At 41.0% G+C, this 19,417-nt stretch overlaps 1 protein-coding gene across 1 annotated transcript in view; it reads right to left on the bottom strand.

Moving 5' to 3' along the window:
• Positions 1-19,417, bottom strand: part of LOC139755694 (Ig-like and fibronectin type-III domain-containing protein 1) — a 152,048-nt gene that overhangs the window by 33,528 nt on the left and 99,103 nt on the right. The gene's annotated exons all lie outside the window — the stretch shown is intronic.

The following is a 19,417-nucleotide window of genomic DNA, read 5'->3' as shown; positions in this document are numbered from 1 at the left end:
TGACAGGAGCAAATGTGAATGACTGGTGCAAAGGTAAGTGAGAACCCTTTACACCATACGACGGATATTGTTTGGGTGATAACTTTGACCCTATCACTTATCAGGGTCATTAAGGCCGTCAACGTCAAGCTATATCAACCTTCATCAGGTATTAGAAATAATTCTAGGACCAACCTTAAACTCCCAAAATTTGAGCAAAATGCGTATCATCTTCTTTTTCAACTACTCACAATTTTATGTTACTTTTTTAGTTTCACAAGGGCTCCGCATATCCCATTTTGCAAGAACTGTATCTATTTCCTTTGCACAGAAACATTTCGGTACGGAACATTTTATAGACAACAAAGATAATTCTTTTTTTCTTTTGAAATGACACAAAGCATCTAAATGTTCTAATCAAGGAATATAGTGCATAAGAACGCGATCTACCATACAACATACAAACCTCCAATAGCCAGGATCGAACACAGGTCCCATGCGTAGCACGCGAGATCACTACTGCTAGGCTATAATCTCCCCTACGGTAATCACTATTCGAACACTTTGCAGTCGAATACCCGTCGTCTCACGTTCGTGAGCAACGGAGTCTCTACCAGTCATCTCCAATAAGCTCACACAACCAACAGATAGCATTTCAAAAACCTAACAGTACAACACGGAGATATATATAAATACGAATAGAGTGCATATGAACCTGCAATTCCATATAACATACAAACCTCCAACAGCCAGGGGATACGGGGATGATCATGGTTCCTGGAGAATTATATGGTATGTATATATATATATATATATATATATATATATATATATATATATATATATATATATATATATATATATATATATATATATATATACTAATAAAGTACGTATCAACGCTCTCCTTCATTGAACATAAAAACCTTAACAGCTAGAAATCGATCCTGGCTGTTGGAGGTTTACATGTTAATTCATTTATAAATTTTGCTTTCTCGCTGTCTCCCGCGTTAGCGAGGTAGCGCAAGGAAACAGACGAAAGAATGGCCCAACCAACACGAATACACATGTATATACACACACGTCCACACACACACACATACATACCTATACATCTCAACGTATACATATATATACACACACAGAGTTTTTATCGAGGATGTAAGGCATGTGTAGGTGTAGGAAGAGAGGAAAGTGATTGGTTCTCAGTGAATGTAGGTTTGCGGCAGAAGTGTGTGATATCTCCATGGTTGTTTAATTTCTTTATGGATGGGGTTGTTAGGGAGGTGAATGCAAGAGTTTTCGAAAGAGGGGCAAGTATGCAATCTGTTGGGGATGAGAGAGCTTGGGAAGTGAGTCAGTTGTTGTTCGCTAATGATACAGCGCTGGTGGCTGATTTGTGTGAGAAACTGCAGAAGCTGGTGACTGAGTTTGGCAAAGTGTGTGAAAGAAGAAAGCTGAAAGTAAATGTGAATAAGAACAAGGTTATTAGGTACAGTAGGGTTGAGGGACAAGTCAATTGGGAAGTAAGTGTAAATGAAGAAAAACTGGAGGAAGTGAAGTGTTTTAGATATCTGGGAGTGGATTTTGCAGCGGATGGAATCATGGAAGCGGAAGTGAATCATAGGGTGGGGGAGGGGGCGATAGTTGTGGGAGTGTTGAAGAAGGTGTGGAAGGCAAGAACATTATCTCGGAAAGTAAAAATGGGTATGTTTGAAGGAATAGTGGTTCCAGCAATCTTATATGTTTGCGAGGCGTGGGCAATAGATAGAGTTGTGCGGAGGAGGGTGGATGTATTGGAAATTAGATTTTTCAGGACAGTATGTGGTGTGAGATGGTTTGATCGAGTAAGTAATAATAGGGTAAGAGAGATGTGTGGTAATAAAAAGAGTGTGATTGAGAGAGCAGAAGAGGGTGTTTCGAAATGGTTTGGTCACATGGAGAGAATGAGTGAGGAAAAATTGACAAAGAGGATATATGTGTCAGAGGTGGAGGGAATGAGAAGTGGGAGACCAAATTGGAGGTGGAAACATGGAATGGAAATTATTTTGAGTCATCGAGGCCTGAACATGCAGGAGAGTGAAAGGCGTGCAAGGAATAGAGTGAATTGGAAGGATGTGGCATACCATGGTCGACATGCTGTCAGTGGATTGAACTAGGGCATGTGAAGTGTCTGGGGTAAATCATGGAAAGTTCTGTGGGGCTTGGATGTGGAAAGGGAGCTGTGGTTTCGGTGCTTTATACATGACAGCTAGAGACTGAGTGTGAACGAATATGGCCTTTGTTGTCTTTTCCTAGTGCTACCTCGCACACATGCGGGGTTAGGGGGTTGTTATTTCATGTGTGGCGGAGTGGCGATGGGAATGAATAAAGGCAGACAGTATGAATTATGTACATGTGTACATATGTATATATCTTTGTGTATATATATTTATACGTTCAGATGTATAGGTATGTATATTTGCGTGTGCGGACATTCTTTTGTCTGTTTCCTTCCACTACCTCGCTAACGCAGGAGACAGCGATAATTTAAAATAAAACTATAAGGATAATGAAGAATATATATATATGTATATATACATATATATATATATATATATATATATATATATATATATATATATATATATATATATATATATATATATTTTTTTTTTTTTTTTTTTTTTTATACTTTGTCGCTGTCTCCCGCGTCTGCGAGGTAGCGCAAGGAAACAGACGAAAGAAATGGCCCCACCCCCCCCCCCCCCATACACATGTACATACACATGTCCACACACGTGTATACATACCTACACAGCTTTCCATGGTCCACCCCAGACGCCTCACATGCCTTGATTCACTCCACTGACAGCACGTCAACCCCTGTATACCACATCGCTCCAATTCACTCTATTCCTTGCCCTCCTTACACCCTCCTGCATGTTCAGGCCCCGATCACACAAAATCTTTTTCACTCCATCTTTCCACCTCCAATTTGGTCTCCCTCTTCTCCTCGTTCCCAACACCTCCGACACATATATCCTCTTGGTCAATCTTTCCTCACTCATTCTCTCCATGTGCCCAAACCATTTCAAAACACCCTCTTCTGCTCTCTCAACCACGCTCTTTTTATTTCCACACATCTCTCTTACCCTTACGTTACTTACTCGATCAAACCACCTCACACCACACATTGTCCTCAAACATCTCATTTCCAGCACATCCATCCTCCTGCGCACAACTCTATCCATAGCCCACGCCTCGCAACCATACAACATTGTTGGAACCACTATTCCTTGAAACATACCCATTTTTGCTTTCCGAGATAATGTTCTCGACTTCCACACATTTTTCAAGGCTCCCAAAATTTTCGCCCCCTCCCCCACCCTATGATCCACTTCCGCTTCCATGGTTCCATCCGCTGACAGATCCACTCCCAGATATCTAAAACACTTCACTTCCTCCAGTTTTTCTCCATTCAAACTTACCTCCCAATTGACTTGACCCTCAACCCTACTGTACCTAATAACCTTGCTCTTATTCACATTTACTCTTAACTTTCTTCTTCCACACACTTTACCAAACTCAGTCACCAGCTTCTGCAGTTTCTCACATGAATCAGCCACCAGCGCTGTATCATCAGCGAACAACAACTGACTCACTTCCCAGGCTCTCTCATCCCCAACAGACTTCATACTTGCCCCTCTTTCCAGGACTCTTGCATTCACCTCCCTAACAACCCCATCCATAAACAAATTAAACAACCATGGAGACATCACACACCCCTGCCGCAAACCTACATTCACTGAGAACCAATCACTTTCCTCTCTTCCTACACGTACACATGCCTTACATCCTCGATAAAAACTTTTCACTGCTTCTAACAACTTGCCTCCCACACCATATATTCTTAATACCTTCCACAGAGCATCTCTATCAACTCTATCATATGCCTTCTCCAGATCCATAAATGCTACATACAAATCCATTTGCTTTTCTAAGTATTTCTCACATACATTCTTCAAAGCAAACACCTGATCCACACATCCTCTACCACTTCTGAAACCGCACTGCTCTTTCCCAATCTGATGCTCTGTACCTGCCTTCACCCTCTCAATCAATACCCTCCCATATAATTTACCAGGAATACTCAACAAACTTATACCTCTGTAATTTGAGCACTCACTCTTATCCCCTTTGCCTTTGTACAATGGCACTATGCACGCATTCCGCCAATCCTCAGGCACCTCACCATGAGTCATACATACATTAAATAACCTTACCAACCAGTCAACAATACAGTCACCCCCTTTTTTAATAAATTCCACTGCAATACCATCCAAACCTGCTGCCTTGCCGGCTTTCATCTTCCGCAAAGCTTTTACTACCTCTTCTCTGTTTACCAAATCATTTTCCCTAACCCTCTCACTTTGCACACCACCTCGACCAAAACACCCTATATCTGCCACTCTGTCATCAGACACATTCAACAAACCTTCAAAATACTCATTCCATCTCCTTCTCACATCACCACTACTTGTTATCACCTCCCCATTTACGCCCTTCACTGAAGTTCCCATTTGCTCCCTTGTCTTACGCACCCTATTTACCTCCTTCCAGAACATCTTTTTATTCTCCCTAAAATTTACTGATAGTCTCTCACCCCAACTCTCATTTGCCCTTTTTTTCACCTCTTGCACCTTTCTCTTGACCTCCTGTCTCTTTCTTTTATACTTCTCCCACTCAATTGCATTTTTTCCCTGCAAAAATCGTCCAAATGCCTCTCTCTTCTCTTTCACTAATACTCTTACTTCTTCATCCCACCACTCACTACCCTTTCTAAACAGCCCACCTCCCACTCTTCTCATGCCACAAGCATCTTTTGCGCAATCCATCACTGATTCCCTAAATACATCCCATTCCTCCCCCACTCCCCTTACTTCCATTGTTCTCACCTTTTTCCATTCTGTACACAGTCTCTCCTGGTACTTCCCCACACAGGTCTCCTTCCCAAGCTCACTTATTCTCACCACCTTCTTCACCCCAACATTCACTCCTCTTTTCTGAAAACCCATACTAATCTTCACCTTAGCCTCCACAAGATAATGATCAGACAACCCTCCAGTTGCACCTCTCAGCACATTAACATCCAAAAGTCTCTCTTTCGCACGCCTGTCAATTAACACGTAATCCAATAACGCTCTCTGGCCATCTCTCCTACTTACATAAGTATACTTATGTATATCTCGCTTTTTAAACCAGGTATTCCCAATCATCAGTCCTTTTTCAGCACATAAATCTACATATATATATATATATATATATATATTGGGGTGAAAGAATACTTCCCACGCATTCCTCGCGTGTCGTAGAAAGCGACTAGAGGGGACGCGAGCGGGGGGCCAGAAATCCTCCCCTCCTTGTATTTTTTTTAACTTTCTAAAATGGGAAACAGAAGAAGGAGTCACGCGGGGAGTGCTCATCCTCCTCGAAGGCTCAGACTGGGGTGTCTAAATGTATGTGGATGTAACCAAGATGTGAAAAAAGGAGAGATAGGTAGTATGTTTGAGGAAAGGAACCTGGATGTTTTGGCTCTGAGTGAAACGAAGCTCAAGGGTAAAGGGGAAGAGTGGTTTGGGAATGTCTTGGGAGTAATGTCAGGGGTTAGTGAGAGGACAAGAGCAAGGGAAGGAGTAGCAGTACTCCTGAAACAGGAGTTGTGGCAGTATGTGATAGAATGTAAGAAAGTAAATTCTCGATTAATATGGGTAAAACTGAAAGTTGATGGAGAGAGATGGGTGATTATTGGTGCATATGCACCTGGGCATGAGAAGAAAGATCATGAGAGGCAAGTGTTTTGGGAGCAGCTGAATGAGTGTGTTAGTGGTTTTGATGCACAAGACCGGGTTATTGTGATGGGTGATTTGAATGTAAAGGTGAGTAATGTGGCAGTTGAGGGAATAATTGGTATACATGGGGTGTTCAGTGTTGTAAATGGAAATGGTGAAGAGCTTGTAGATTTATGTGCTGAAAAAGGACTGGTGATTGGGAATACCTGGTTTAAAAGGCGAGATATACATAAGTATACGTATGTAAGTAGGAAAGATGGCCAGAGAGCGTTATTGGATTACGTGTTAATTGACAGGCACGCGAAAGAGAGACTTTTGGACGTTAAAGAGCTGAAACGTGCAACTGGAGGGATGTCTGATCATTATCTTGTGGAGACTATGGTGAAGATTTGCATGGGTTTTCAGAAAAGAAGAGTGAATGTTGGGGTGAGGAGGGTGGTGAGAGTAAGTGAGCTTGGGAAGGAGACTTGTGTGAGGAAGTACCAGGAGAGACTGAGTACAGAATGGAAAAAGGTGAGAACGATGGAAGTAAGGGGAGTGGGGGATGAATGGGATGTATTTAGGGAATCAGTGATGGATTGCGCAAAAGATACTTGTGGCAGGAGAAGAGTGGGAGGTGGGTTGATTAGAAAGGGTAGTGTGTAGCGGGATGAACAAATAAGATTATTAGTGAAAGAGAAGAGAGAGGCATTTGGACGATTTTTGCAGGGAAAAAATGGAATTGAGTGGGAGATGTATAAAAGAAAGAGACAGGAGGTTAAGAGAAAGGTGCAAGAGGTGAAAAAGAGGGCAAATGAGAGTTGGGGTGAGAGAGTATCATTAAATTTTAGGGAGAATAAAAAGATGTTCTGGAAGGAGGTAAATAATGTGCGTAAGACAAGGGAGCAAATGGGAATTTCAGTGAAGGGCGCAAATGGGGAGGTGATAACAAGTAGAGGTGATGTGAGAAGGAGATGGAGTGAGTATTTTGAAGGTTTGTTGAATGTGTTTGATGATAGAGTGGCAGATATAGGGTGTTTTGGTCGAGGAGGTGTGCAAAGTGAGAGGGTTAGGGAAAATGATTTGGTAAACAGAGAAGAGGTAGTAAAAGCTTTGCGGAAGATGAAAGCCGGCAAGGCAGCAGGTTTGGATGGTATTGCAGTGGAATTTATTAAAAAAAAGGTGGTCACTGTATTATTGACTGGTTCGTAAGGTTATTTAATGTATGTATGACTCATGGTGAGGTGCCTGAGGATTGGCGGAATGCGTGCATAGTGCCATTGTATAAAGGCAAAGGGGATAAGAGTGAGTGCTCAAATTACAGAGGTATAAGTTTGTTGAGTATTCCTGGTAAATTATATGGGAGGGTATTGATTGAGAGGGTGAAGGCATGTACAGAGCATCAGATTGGGGAAGAGCAGTGTGGTTTCAGAAGTGGTAGAGGATGTGTGGATCAGGTGTTTGCTTTGAAGAATGTATGTGAAAAATACTTAGAAAAGCAAATGGATTTGTATGTAGCATTTACGGATCTGGAGAAGGCATATGAGAGAGTTCATAGAGATGCTCTGTGGAAGGTATTAAGAATATATGGTGTGGGAGGCAAGTTGTTAGAAGTAGTGAAAAGTTTTTATCGAGGATGTAAGGCATGTGTACGTGTAGGAAGAGAGGAAAGTGATTGGTTCTCAGTGAATGTAGGTTTGCGGCAGGGGTGTGTGATGTCTCCATGGTTGTTTAATTTGTTTATGGATGGGGTTGTTAGGGAGGTAAATGCAAGAGTTTTGGAAAGAGGGGCAAGTATGAAGTCTGTTGGGGATGAGAGAGCTTGGGAAGTGAGTCAGTTGTTGTTCGCTGATGATACAGCGCTGGTGGCTGATTCATGTGAGAAACTGCAGAAGCTGGTGACTGAGTTTGGTAAAGTGTGTGAAAGAAGAAAGTTAAGAGTAAATGTGAATAAGAGCAAGGTTATTAGGTACAGTAGGGATGAGGGTCAAGTCAATTGGGAGGTAAGTTTGAATAGAGAAAAACTGGAGGAAGTGAAGTGTTTTAGATATCTGGGAGTGGATCTGGCAGTGGATGGAACCATGGAAGCGGAAGTGGATCATAGGGTGGGGGAGGGGGCGAAAATTCTGGGAGCCTTGAAGAATGTGTGGAAGTCGAAAACATTATCTCGGAAAGCAAAAATGGGTATGTTTGAAGGAATAGTGGTTCCAACAATATTGTATGGTTACGAGGCGTGGGCTATGGATAGAGTTGTGCGCAGGAGGATGGATGTGCTGGAAATGAGATGTTTGAGGACAATGTGTGGTGTGAGGTGGTTTGATCGAGTGAGTAACGTAAGGGTAAGAGAGATGTGTGGAAATAAAAAGAGCGTGGTTGAGAGAGCAGAAGAGGGTGTTTTGAAGTGGTTTGGGCACATGGAGAGGATGAGTGAGGAAAGATTGACCAAGAGGATATATGTGTCGGAGGTGGAGGGAACAAGGAGAAGAGGGAGACCAAATTGGAGGTGGAAAGATGGAGTGAAAAAGATTTTGTGTGATCGGGGCCTGAACATGCAGGAGGGTGAAAGGAGGGCAAGGAATAGAGTGAATTGGAGCGATGTGGTATACCGGGGTTGACGTGCTGTCAGTGGATTGAATCAAGGCATGTGAAGCGTCTGGGGTAAACCATGGAAAGCTGTGTAGGTATGTATATTTGCGTGTGTGGACGTATGTATATACATGTGTATGGGGGGGGTTGGGCCATTTCTTTCGTCTGTTTCCTTGCGCTACCTCGCAAGCGCGGGAGACAGCGACAAAGTATAAAAAAAAAATATATATATATACATAAATGTATATATATATATATATATATATATATATATATATATATATATATATATAATATATATATTTTCCCTGGGGATAGGGGAGAAAGAATACTTCCCACGTATTCCCTGCGTATCGTAGAAGGCGACTAAAAGGGGAGGCAGCGGGGAGGCTGGAAATCCTCCCCTATCGTTTTTTTTAATTTTCCAAAAGAAGGAACATAGAACGAGGCCAGGTGAGGATATTCCCTTAGAGGCCCAGTCCTCTGTTCTTAACGCTACCGTGCTAATGCGGGAAATGGCGAATAGTTTGAAAGAAAAAGAATATATATATATATATATATATATATATATTATACAAAGCTCCATCAGCCAGGATCGAACCTGGGACCCCTTGTGCAAGAGGCAGGCATGCTAACCGCTAGGCTAAGGGACTGTATAATAGGAAACAACTATTCGAAATACTAAGTACTCGAATACCCTTCGTCTCACTATGTTGAGCAACGGGGTCTATCGGTTGTTTCCGAACAGAACACATAGCCAGCTGAAAGCGTTTTACCGAACCTGACTGTACAACGCGTAGTTATATGAATACGAATAAAGTGTATATGAACGTGCACCTTCATAGAACATACAAAGCTCCATCAGCCAGGATCGAATCTGGGACCCCTTGTGCAAGAGGCAGGCATGCTAACCGCTAGGCTAAGGGACTGTATAATAGGAAACAAGTATTCGAAATACTAAGTACTCGAATACCCTTCGTCTCACTATGGAGAGCAACGGGGTCTATCGGTTGTTTCCGAACAGAACACACAGCCAGCTGAAAGCGTTTTACTGAACCTGACTGTACAACGCGGAGTTATATGAATACGAATAAAGTGTATATGAACGCGCACCTTCATAGAACATACAAAGCTCCATCAGCCAGGTAAAACGCTTTCAGCTGGCTATGTGGTCTGTTCGGAAACAACCGTTAAACCCCGTTGCTCACCATAGTGAGACAAAGGGTATTCGAGTACTTAGTATTTCGAATAGTTGTTTCCTATTATACAGTCCCTTAGCCAAGCGGTTAGCATGCCTGCCTCTTGCACAACTGTCCCAGGTTCGATCCTGGCTGATGGAGCTTTGTATGTTCTATGAAGGTGCGCGTTCATATACACTTTATTCGTATATATATATATATATATATATATAAATATATATATTCTTTTTTTTCATACTATTCGCAATTTCCCGCGGTAGCGAGGTAGCTTTAGGAACAGAGGACTGAGCCTTTCAGGGAAATCCGAACTTGGCCCCCGTCTCTGTTCCTTCCTTTGGAAAATCAAAAATGATATATATATATATATAGAGAGAGAGAGAGAGAGAGAGAGAGAGAGAGAGAGAGAGAGAGAGAGAGAGAGAGAGAGAGAGAGAGAGAGAGAGAGAGAGAGAGAGAGAGAGAGAGAGATGCTCTGTGGAAGGTATTAAGAATATATGCTGTGGGGGGCAAGTTGTTAGAAGCAGTGAAAAGTTTTTATCGAGGATGTAAGGCATGTGTACGTGTAGGAAGAGAGGAAAGTGATTGGTTCTCAGTGAATGTAGGTTTGCGGCAGGGGTGTGTGATGTCTCCATGGTTGTTTAATTTGTTTATGGATGGGGTTGTTAGGGAGGTGAATGCAAGAGTTTTGGAAAGAGGGGCAAGTATGAAGTCTGTTGGGGATGAGAGAGCTTGGGAAGTGAGTCAGTTGTTGTTCGCTGATGATACAGCGCTGGTGGTTGATTCATGTGAGAAACTGCAGAAGCTGGTGACTGAGTTTGGTAAAGTGTGTGAAAGAAGAAAGTTAAGAGTAAATGTGAATAAGAGCAAGGTTATTAGGTACAGTAGGGTTGAGGGTCAATTCAATTGGGAGGTGAGTTTGAATGGAGAAAAACTGGAGGAAGTGAAGTGTTTTAGATATCTGGGAGTGGATCTGGCAGCGGATGGAACCATGGAAGCGGAAGTGGATCATAGGGTGGGGGAGGGGGCGAAAATTCTGGTAGCCTTGAAGAATGTGTGGAAGTCGAGAACATTATCTCGGAAAGCAAAATTGGGTATGTTTGAAGTAATAGTGGTTCCAACAATGTTGTATGGTTGCGAGGCGTGGACTATGGATAGAGTTGTGTGCAGGAGGATGGATGTGCTGGAAATGAGATGTTTGAGGACAATGTGTGGTGTGAGGTGGTTTGATCGAGTTTGTAACGTAAGGGTAAGAGAGATGTGTGGAAATAAAAAGAGCGTGGTTGAGAGTGCAGAAGAGGGTGTTTTGAAATGGTTTGGTCACATGGAGAGAATGAGTGAGGAAAGATTGACCAAGAGGATATATGTGTCGGAGGTGGAGGGAACGAGGAGAAGAGGGAGACCAAATTGGAGGTGGAAAGATGTAGTGAAAAAGATTTTGTGTGATCGGGGCCTGAACATGCAGGAGGGTGAAAGGAGGGCAAAGAATAGAGTGAATTGGAGCGATGTGGTATACCGGGGTTGACGTGCTGTCAGTGGATTAAATCAAGGCATGTGTATGGGGGAGGGTTGGGCCATTTCTTTAGTCTCTTTCCTTGCGCTACCTCGCAAACGCGGGAGACAGCGACAAAGCAAAAAAAAAAAAGAAAAAAAAAAAAATATATATATATATATATATATATATATATATATATATATATATATATATATATATATATATATATATATATATATATATATATATATTCCTATGAGTCCACAGGGAAAATGAAACATGATAAGTTCCCAAGTGCACTTTCGTGTAATGATCGCATCATCAGGGGAGACACAAGAGAGAAATAAAAGTATAAAAGTTAGTTGATATACATCGAAGAGATGAAGCTAGGACACCATATATGTATATATATATATATATATATATATATATATATATATATATATATATATATATATATATATACATATATATATACATATATATATATATATATATATATATATATATATATATATATATATATATATATATATATATATATATATATATATATTTTTATACTAATCGCCATTTCCCGCATTAGCGAGGTAGCGTTAAGAACAGAGGATGAGGACTGGGCCTTTGAGGGAATATCCTCACCTGGCCCCTTTCTCTGTTTCTTCTTTTGGAAAAAAAAAATATATATATATGTGTGTATAAATATATATATATATATATATATATATATATATATATATATATATATATATATATATATATACATATATATATATCCCTGGGGATAGGGGAGCAAGAATACTTCCCACGTATTCCCTGCGTGTCGTAGAAGGCGACTAAAAGGGGAGGGAGCGGGGGGCTGGAAATCCTCCCCTCTCATTTTTTTTTTTTTTTTTTTTTCCAAAAGAAGGAACAGAGAATTGGCCCAGGTGAGGGTAGTCCCTCAAAGGCCCAGTCATCTGTTCTTAACGCTACCTCGCTAATGCGGGAAATGGCGAATAGTTTGAAAGAAAGAAAGAAAAGAATATATATATATATATATATATATATATATATATATATATATATATATATATATATATATATATATTTTATATATATATACATTTTTTTTTTTTGCTTTGTCGCTGTCTCCCGCGTTTGCGAGGTAGCGCAAGGAAACAGACGAAAGAAATGGCCCAACCCACCCCCATACACATGGATATACATACGTCCACATACGCAAATATACATACCTACACAGCTTTCCATGGTTTACCCCAGACGCTTTACATGCCTTGATTCAATCCACTGACGTGCTAGCACGTCAACCCCGGTATACCACATCGCTCCAATTCACTCTATTCCTTGCCCCCCTTTCACCCTCCTGCATGTTCAGGCCCCGATCACACAAAATCTTTTTCACTCCATCTTTCCATCTCCAATTTGGTCTCCCTCTTCTCCTCGTTCCCTCCACCTCCGACACATATATCCTCTTGGTCAATCTTTCCTCACTCATTCTCTCCATGTGACCAAACCATTTCAAAACACCCTCTTCTGCTCTCTCAACCACGCTCTTTTTATTTCCGCACATCTCTCTTACCCTTACGTTACTTACTCGATCAAACCACCTCACACCACATATTGTCCTCAAACATCTCATTTCCAGAACATCCATCCTCCTGCGCACAACTTTATCCATAGCCCACGCCTCGCAACCATACAACATTGTTGGAACCACTATTCCTTCAAACATACCCATTTTTGCTTTCCGAGATAATGTTCTCGACTTCCACACATTCTTCAAGGCTCCCAGAATTTTCGCCCCCTCCCCCACCGTATGATCCACTTCCGCTTCCATGGTTCCATCCGCTGCCAGATCCACTCCCAGATATCTAAAACACTTCACTTCCTCCAGTTTTTCTCCATTCAAACTCACCTCCCAATTGACTTGACCCTCATCCCTACTGTACCTAATAACCTTGCTCTTATTCACATTTACTCTTAACTTTCTTCTTTCACACACTTTACCAACCTCAGTCACCAGCTTCGGCAGTTTCTCACATGAATCAGCCACCAGCGCTGTATCATCAGCGAACAACAACTGACTCACTTCCCAAGCTCTCTCATCCCCAACAGACTTCATACTTGCCCCTCTTTCCAAAACTCTTGCATTCACCTCCCTAACAACCCATCCATAAACAAATTAAACAACCATGGAGACATCACACATCCCTGCCGCAAACCTACATTCACTGAGAACCAATCACTTTCCTCTCTTCCTACACGTACACATGCCTTACATCCTCGATAAAAACTTTTCACTGCTTCTAACAACTTGCCTCCCACACCATATATTCTTAATACCTTCCACAGAGCAACTCTATCAACTCTATCATATGCCTTCTCCAGATCCATAAATGCTACATACAAATCCATTTGCTTTTCTAAGTATTTCTCACATACATTCTTCAAAGCAAACACCTGATCCACACATCCTCTACCACTTCCGAAACCACACTGCTCTTCCCCTATCTGATGCTATGTACATGCCTTCACCCTCTCAATCAATACCCTCCCATATAATTTACCAGGAATACTCAACAAACTTATACCTCTGTAATTTGAGCACTCACTCTTATCCCCTTTGCCTTTGTACAATGGCACTATGCACGCATTCCGCCAATCCTCAGGCACCTCACCATGAGTCATACATACATTAAATAACCTTACCAACCAGTGAACAATACAGTCACCCCCTTTTTTTATAACTTCCACTGCAATACCATCCAAACCTGCTGCCTTGCCGGCTTTCATCTTCCGCAAAGCTTTTACTACCTCTTCTCTGTTTACCAAATCATTTTCCCTAACCCTCTCACTTTGCACACCACCTCGACCAAAACATCCTATATCTGCCACTCTATCATCAAACACATTACACAAACCTTCAAAATACTCACTCCATCTCCTTCTCACATCACCACTACTTGTTATCACCTCCCCATTTGCACCCTTCACTGAAGTTCCCATTTGCTCCCTTGTCTTACGCACTTTATTTACCTCCTTCCAGAACATCTTTTTATTCTCCCTAAATTTAATGATACTCTCTCACTCCAACTCTCATTTGACCTTTTTTTCACCTCTTGCACCTTTCTCTTGAACTCCTGTCTCTTTCTTTTATACACCTCCCACTCAATCGCATTTTTTCCCTGCAAAAATCGTCCAAATGCCTCTCTCTTCTCTTTCACTAATACTCTTACTTCTTCATCCCACCACTCACTACCCTTTCTAATCAACCCACCTCCCACTCTTCTCATGCCACAAGCATCTTTTGCGCAATCCATCACTGATTCCCTAAATACATCCCATTCCTCCCCCACTCCCCTTACTTCCATTGTTCTCACCTTTTTCCATTCTGTACTCAGTCTCTCCTGGTACTTCCTCACACAAGTCTCCTTCCCAGGCTCACTTACTCTCACCACCCTCTTCACCCCAACATTCACTCTTCTATATATATATATATATATATATATATATATATATATATATATATATATATATATATATATATATATATATATATATATATATATATATATATATATAAATATATATGTATATAAATATATTTTATATATATATATATATATATATATATATATATATATATATATATATATATATATATATATATATATATATATATATATATATATTATCATCATTTTGCTTTGTCGCTGTCTCCTGCGTTTGCGAGGTAGGGCAAGGACACAGACGAAAGAAATGGCCTAACCCACCCACATACACATGTATATACATACACGTCCACACACGCAAATATGCATACCTATACATCTCAATGACACATATATATACACACACAGACACATACATATATACCTATACATACAATTCACACTGTCTGCCTTCATTCATTCCCATCGCCACCTCGCCACACATGGAATACCATCCCCCTCCCCCCTCATGTGTGCGAGGTAGCGCTAGGAAAAGACAACAAAGGCCACATTCGTTCACACTCAGTCTCTAACTGTCATGCAATAATGCCCGAATCCACAGCTCCCTTTCCACATCGAGGACCCACACAACTTTCCATGGTTTACCCCAGACGCTTCACATGCCCTGATTCAATCGACTGACAGCACGTCAACCCCGGTATACCACATCGATCCAATTCACTCTATTCCTTTCCCGGCTTTCTCCCTCCTGCATGTTCAGGCCCCGATCACACAAAATCTTTTTCACTCCATCTTTCCACCTCCAATTTGGTCTCCCACTTCTCGTCATTCCCTCCACCTCCGACACATATATCCTCTTCGTCAATCTTTCCTCACTCATTCTCTCCATGTGCCCAAACCATTTCAAAACACCCTCTTCTGCTCTCTCAACCACGCTCTTTTTATTTCCACACATCTCTCTTACCCTTATATTACTTACTCGATCAAACCACCTCACACCACACATTGTCCTCAAACATCTCATTTCCAGCACATCCACCCTCGTGCGCACGCCTCGCAACCATACAACATTGTTGGAACCACTATTCCTTCAAACATACCCATTTTTGCTTTCCGAAATAATGTTCTCGACTTCCACACATTCTTCAGGGCTCCCAATATTTTCGCCCCCTCCCCCACCCTATGATTCACTTCCGCTTCCATGGTTCCATCCGCTGCCAGATCCACTCCCAGATATCTAAAACACTTTACTTCCTCCAGTTTTTCTCCATTCAAACTTACCTCCCAATTGACTTGACCATCAACCCTACTGCACCTAATAACCTTGCTCTTATTCACATTTACTCTTACTTGACCCTCTTTCCAAAACTCTTGCATTCACCTCCCTAACAACCCCATCCATAAACGAATTAAACAACCATGGAGACATCACACACCCCTGCCGCAAAGCTACAATCACTGAGAACAAATCACTTTCCTCTCTTCCTACACGTACACATGCCTTACATCCTCGATAAAAACTTTTCACTGCTTCTAACAACTTGCCTCCCACACCATATATTCTTAATACCTTCCACAGAGCATCTCTATCAACTCTATCATATGCCTTCTCCAGATCCATAAATGCTAAATACAAGTCCATTTGCTTTTCTAAGTATTTCTCACATACATTCTTCAAAGCAAACACCTGATCCACACATCCTCTACCACTTCTGAAACTACACTGCTCTTCCCCAATCTGATGCTATGTACATACCTTCACCCTCTCAATCAATACCCTCCCATATAATTTACCAGGAATACTCAACAAACTTATACCTCTGTAATTTGAGCACTCACTCTTATCCCCTTTGCCTCAGTACAATGGGTCTATGCAAGCATTCCGCCAATCCTGAGGCACCTCACCATGAGTCATACATACATTAAATAACCTTACCAACCACTCAACAATACAGTCACCCCCTTTTTTAATAGATTCCACTGCAATACCATCTAAACCTGCTGCCTTGCCGGCTTTCATCTTCCGCAAAGCTTTTACTACCTCTTCTCTGTTTACCAAATCATTTTCCCTAACCCTTGCACTTTGCACACCACCTTGAACAAAAAACCCTATATGTGCCACTCTATCATCAAACACATTCAACAAACCTTCAAAATACTCACTCCATCTCCTTCTCACATCACCACCACTTGTTATCACCTCGCCATTAGCGCCCTTCACTGAAGTTCCCATTTGCTCCCTTGTCTTACGCACTTTATATACCTCTTTCCAGAACATCTTTTTATTCTCCTTAAAATGAGAGTTGGGGTGAGAGAGTATCATTAAATATATATATATATATATATATATATATATATATATATATATATATATATATATATATATATATATATATATGTGTATATACATTTCAGGTTTTCCACAGATTGGAATTTTTGTATAAAACAGAGTGAAAGTCAGTGTGTTTATGAACATAGTTCACTGTCAGGTACATTGTACGTTTAGCTTTGCAAATGTATACTGTCAGTACACAACTTGTTTATGTATTATTAAGACCTAACACACCATCAGCGTCCTTCATCTTTGTTAGAGCCACTCGTGTTATTTAATCCAGTATCTCAGTTATGGCGCTTTGAACGACGAACACATTTGCTTCACAATTGTGCATTTTGATGCAGTTTATACAGCTTTGTTTCCTCTGAAACTTGGAGATCCATAATATAGTCGAAAAATATAGCTAACATAGTGGTGTTGGCAGTAAGGGAGCCAAACGATCACTGTAACATTCCGTGTACAAAGCCTTCCCCACATCACAACTTGATGATACACCTACAGAAAGACTTACGTTAAAAGTTTGTCTTATTTTTCTCTAGGAAGAAGTTGCATCTGTTTTCTTCTCAAATTACCTTTCGAGTCCATGTTAAGACATAAGTAAAGGCTCGCAGATTTCACTTCAGTATTGTGTATCATATCCCGTCCTTTCTCTGGTAGAACTAAGACCCTATCCTAAGATGCTTTCATTAAGGCTTTCTAGCCTGCTCTCTCTCCCTTCCTAGCATAGCTCCCTGATAAGTCAAAGCCAGGGCACATATGTATTCCCACAAGGAGACATATTTAAGTCAGCACTGGAACTTGTTGCATTGATGTTACATATACCTCATTGTCAGGAGACACAATGTTGACTTAAGTTACCTGCATCTCACTGCATCGTCTGCATGGAGCATGACACCCTGGGCTTTCCTTCGTGAGGACTCGCTACGCGGCACACAATGATGTCATCAAACACACTGCTTCAATGATCCGCGCCAGATGACCAGCATGGGATATAATGATCCGCGCCAGATGACCAGCATGGGATATAATGATCCGCGCCAGATGACCAGCATGGGATATAATGATCCGCGCCAGATGACCAGCATGGGATATAATGATCCGCGCCAGATGACCAGCATGGGATATAATGATCCGCGCCAGATGACCAGCATGGGATATAATGATCCGCGCCAGATGACCAGCATGGGATATAATGATCCGCGCCAGATGACCAGCATGGGATATAATGATCCGCGCCAGATGACCAGCATGGGATATAATGATCCGCGCCAGATGACCAGCATGGGATATAATGATCCGCGCCAGATGACCAGCATGGGATATAATGATCCGCGCCAGATGACCAGCATGGGATATAAGATTTTTAAGGTTGACATTTGGTATTCTGTGTTTCGTCTTCAGTTTCACATGCAACTTTTTTGTTGTTGTTGATGAAATTGCCTGGTAATAGCTTTTACAGGGTAAGCGACGCCTATAAGTCTGATTTGCTTTGTTCTAACCAGATACAGAAATGCTCAGCCACTTGTCAGATATATTCTCCTATGATGGTTCTCCGTGCCCTGAACAACGATTATGCCGCTAAGTAAATAATGCGTCTTTGTAACTGTATAGGTGTGCCATCTTCCCCTCGATTGTTCGTGTCGATATCATCATCATCAGACTGCAGTTCTCCAAGCACTGAGAAGGGTTTTATCTTGTCATTCGAGGATGAATCATTATTTCAATTGACTCATTTCCATTTCCGTAGATTGCATGGTATATGATGTTCATGTATGTAATCTTAAGTAAGACTTTGACTGGGATCTGGCGACAAGTGAACATTAACATTAAATCATGAATCATGAGTATTCTAGTGAATAGCAACAACAGCATAATTCAAGACTTTTCCATTCAAATCCACATAACGTCAAATTCTTATTTGTATACATTGAATCATTCATACAGGCTGCTTATCATATTTCCTGATTTATATATATATATAATATATATATATATATATATATATATATATATATATATATATATATATATATATATATATATATATATATATATATATATATATAAATATATATATATATATATATATATATATATATATATATATATATATATATATATATATATATATATATATATATATATATATATATATATATATATTTCCCCATCCTTGGCTTAGTCACTTCCCTCGCCCTGCCCAGGCCCCTGACTAGTCCCTCCTCTGGTGCCGCCTCTGGTTCCTACCGTAGTTCCTCTCGTAGCCTTTCTCTTCATCTTTAATCATCTCCTCCAACCCTAGCTTTTTCATTAGTCTGTGGTGCGGTCCAGGCTCAGGCATCTTCCCCTCTGCTTTCTCTCCTAAGTCCTTGTTGTAGTCTTCTTCAAAACCTTTGACCTGGTCAATCATCCCACCCGTTCCATTTCCTTCCTTGGCTCGCGCCACGGCTATTCCCAATATTCTAACCCGTTTCTGGTCCTGGTCATATTCTAAGTGATCCCTTTGTACAACCCGACCTCTGCCGTTGGTCCCAACTAGTATTCTGCTTTGTACACAGTCA

This window comes from Panulirus ornatus, chromosome 19 (genome assembly GCF_036320965.1).
Source record: "Panulirus ornatus isolate Po-2019 chromosome 19, ASM3632096v1, whole genome shotgun sequence".
Classification (NCBI taxonomy): Eukaryota; Metazoa; Arthropoda; class Malacostraca; order Decapoda; family Palinuridae; genus Panulirus; species Panulirus ornatus.
This window is presented reverse-complemented; position numbering and strand designations above follow the sequence as displayed.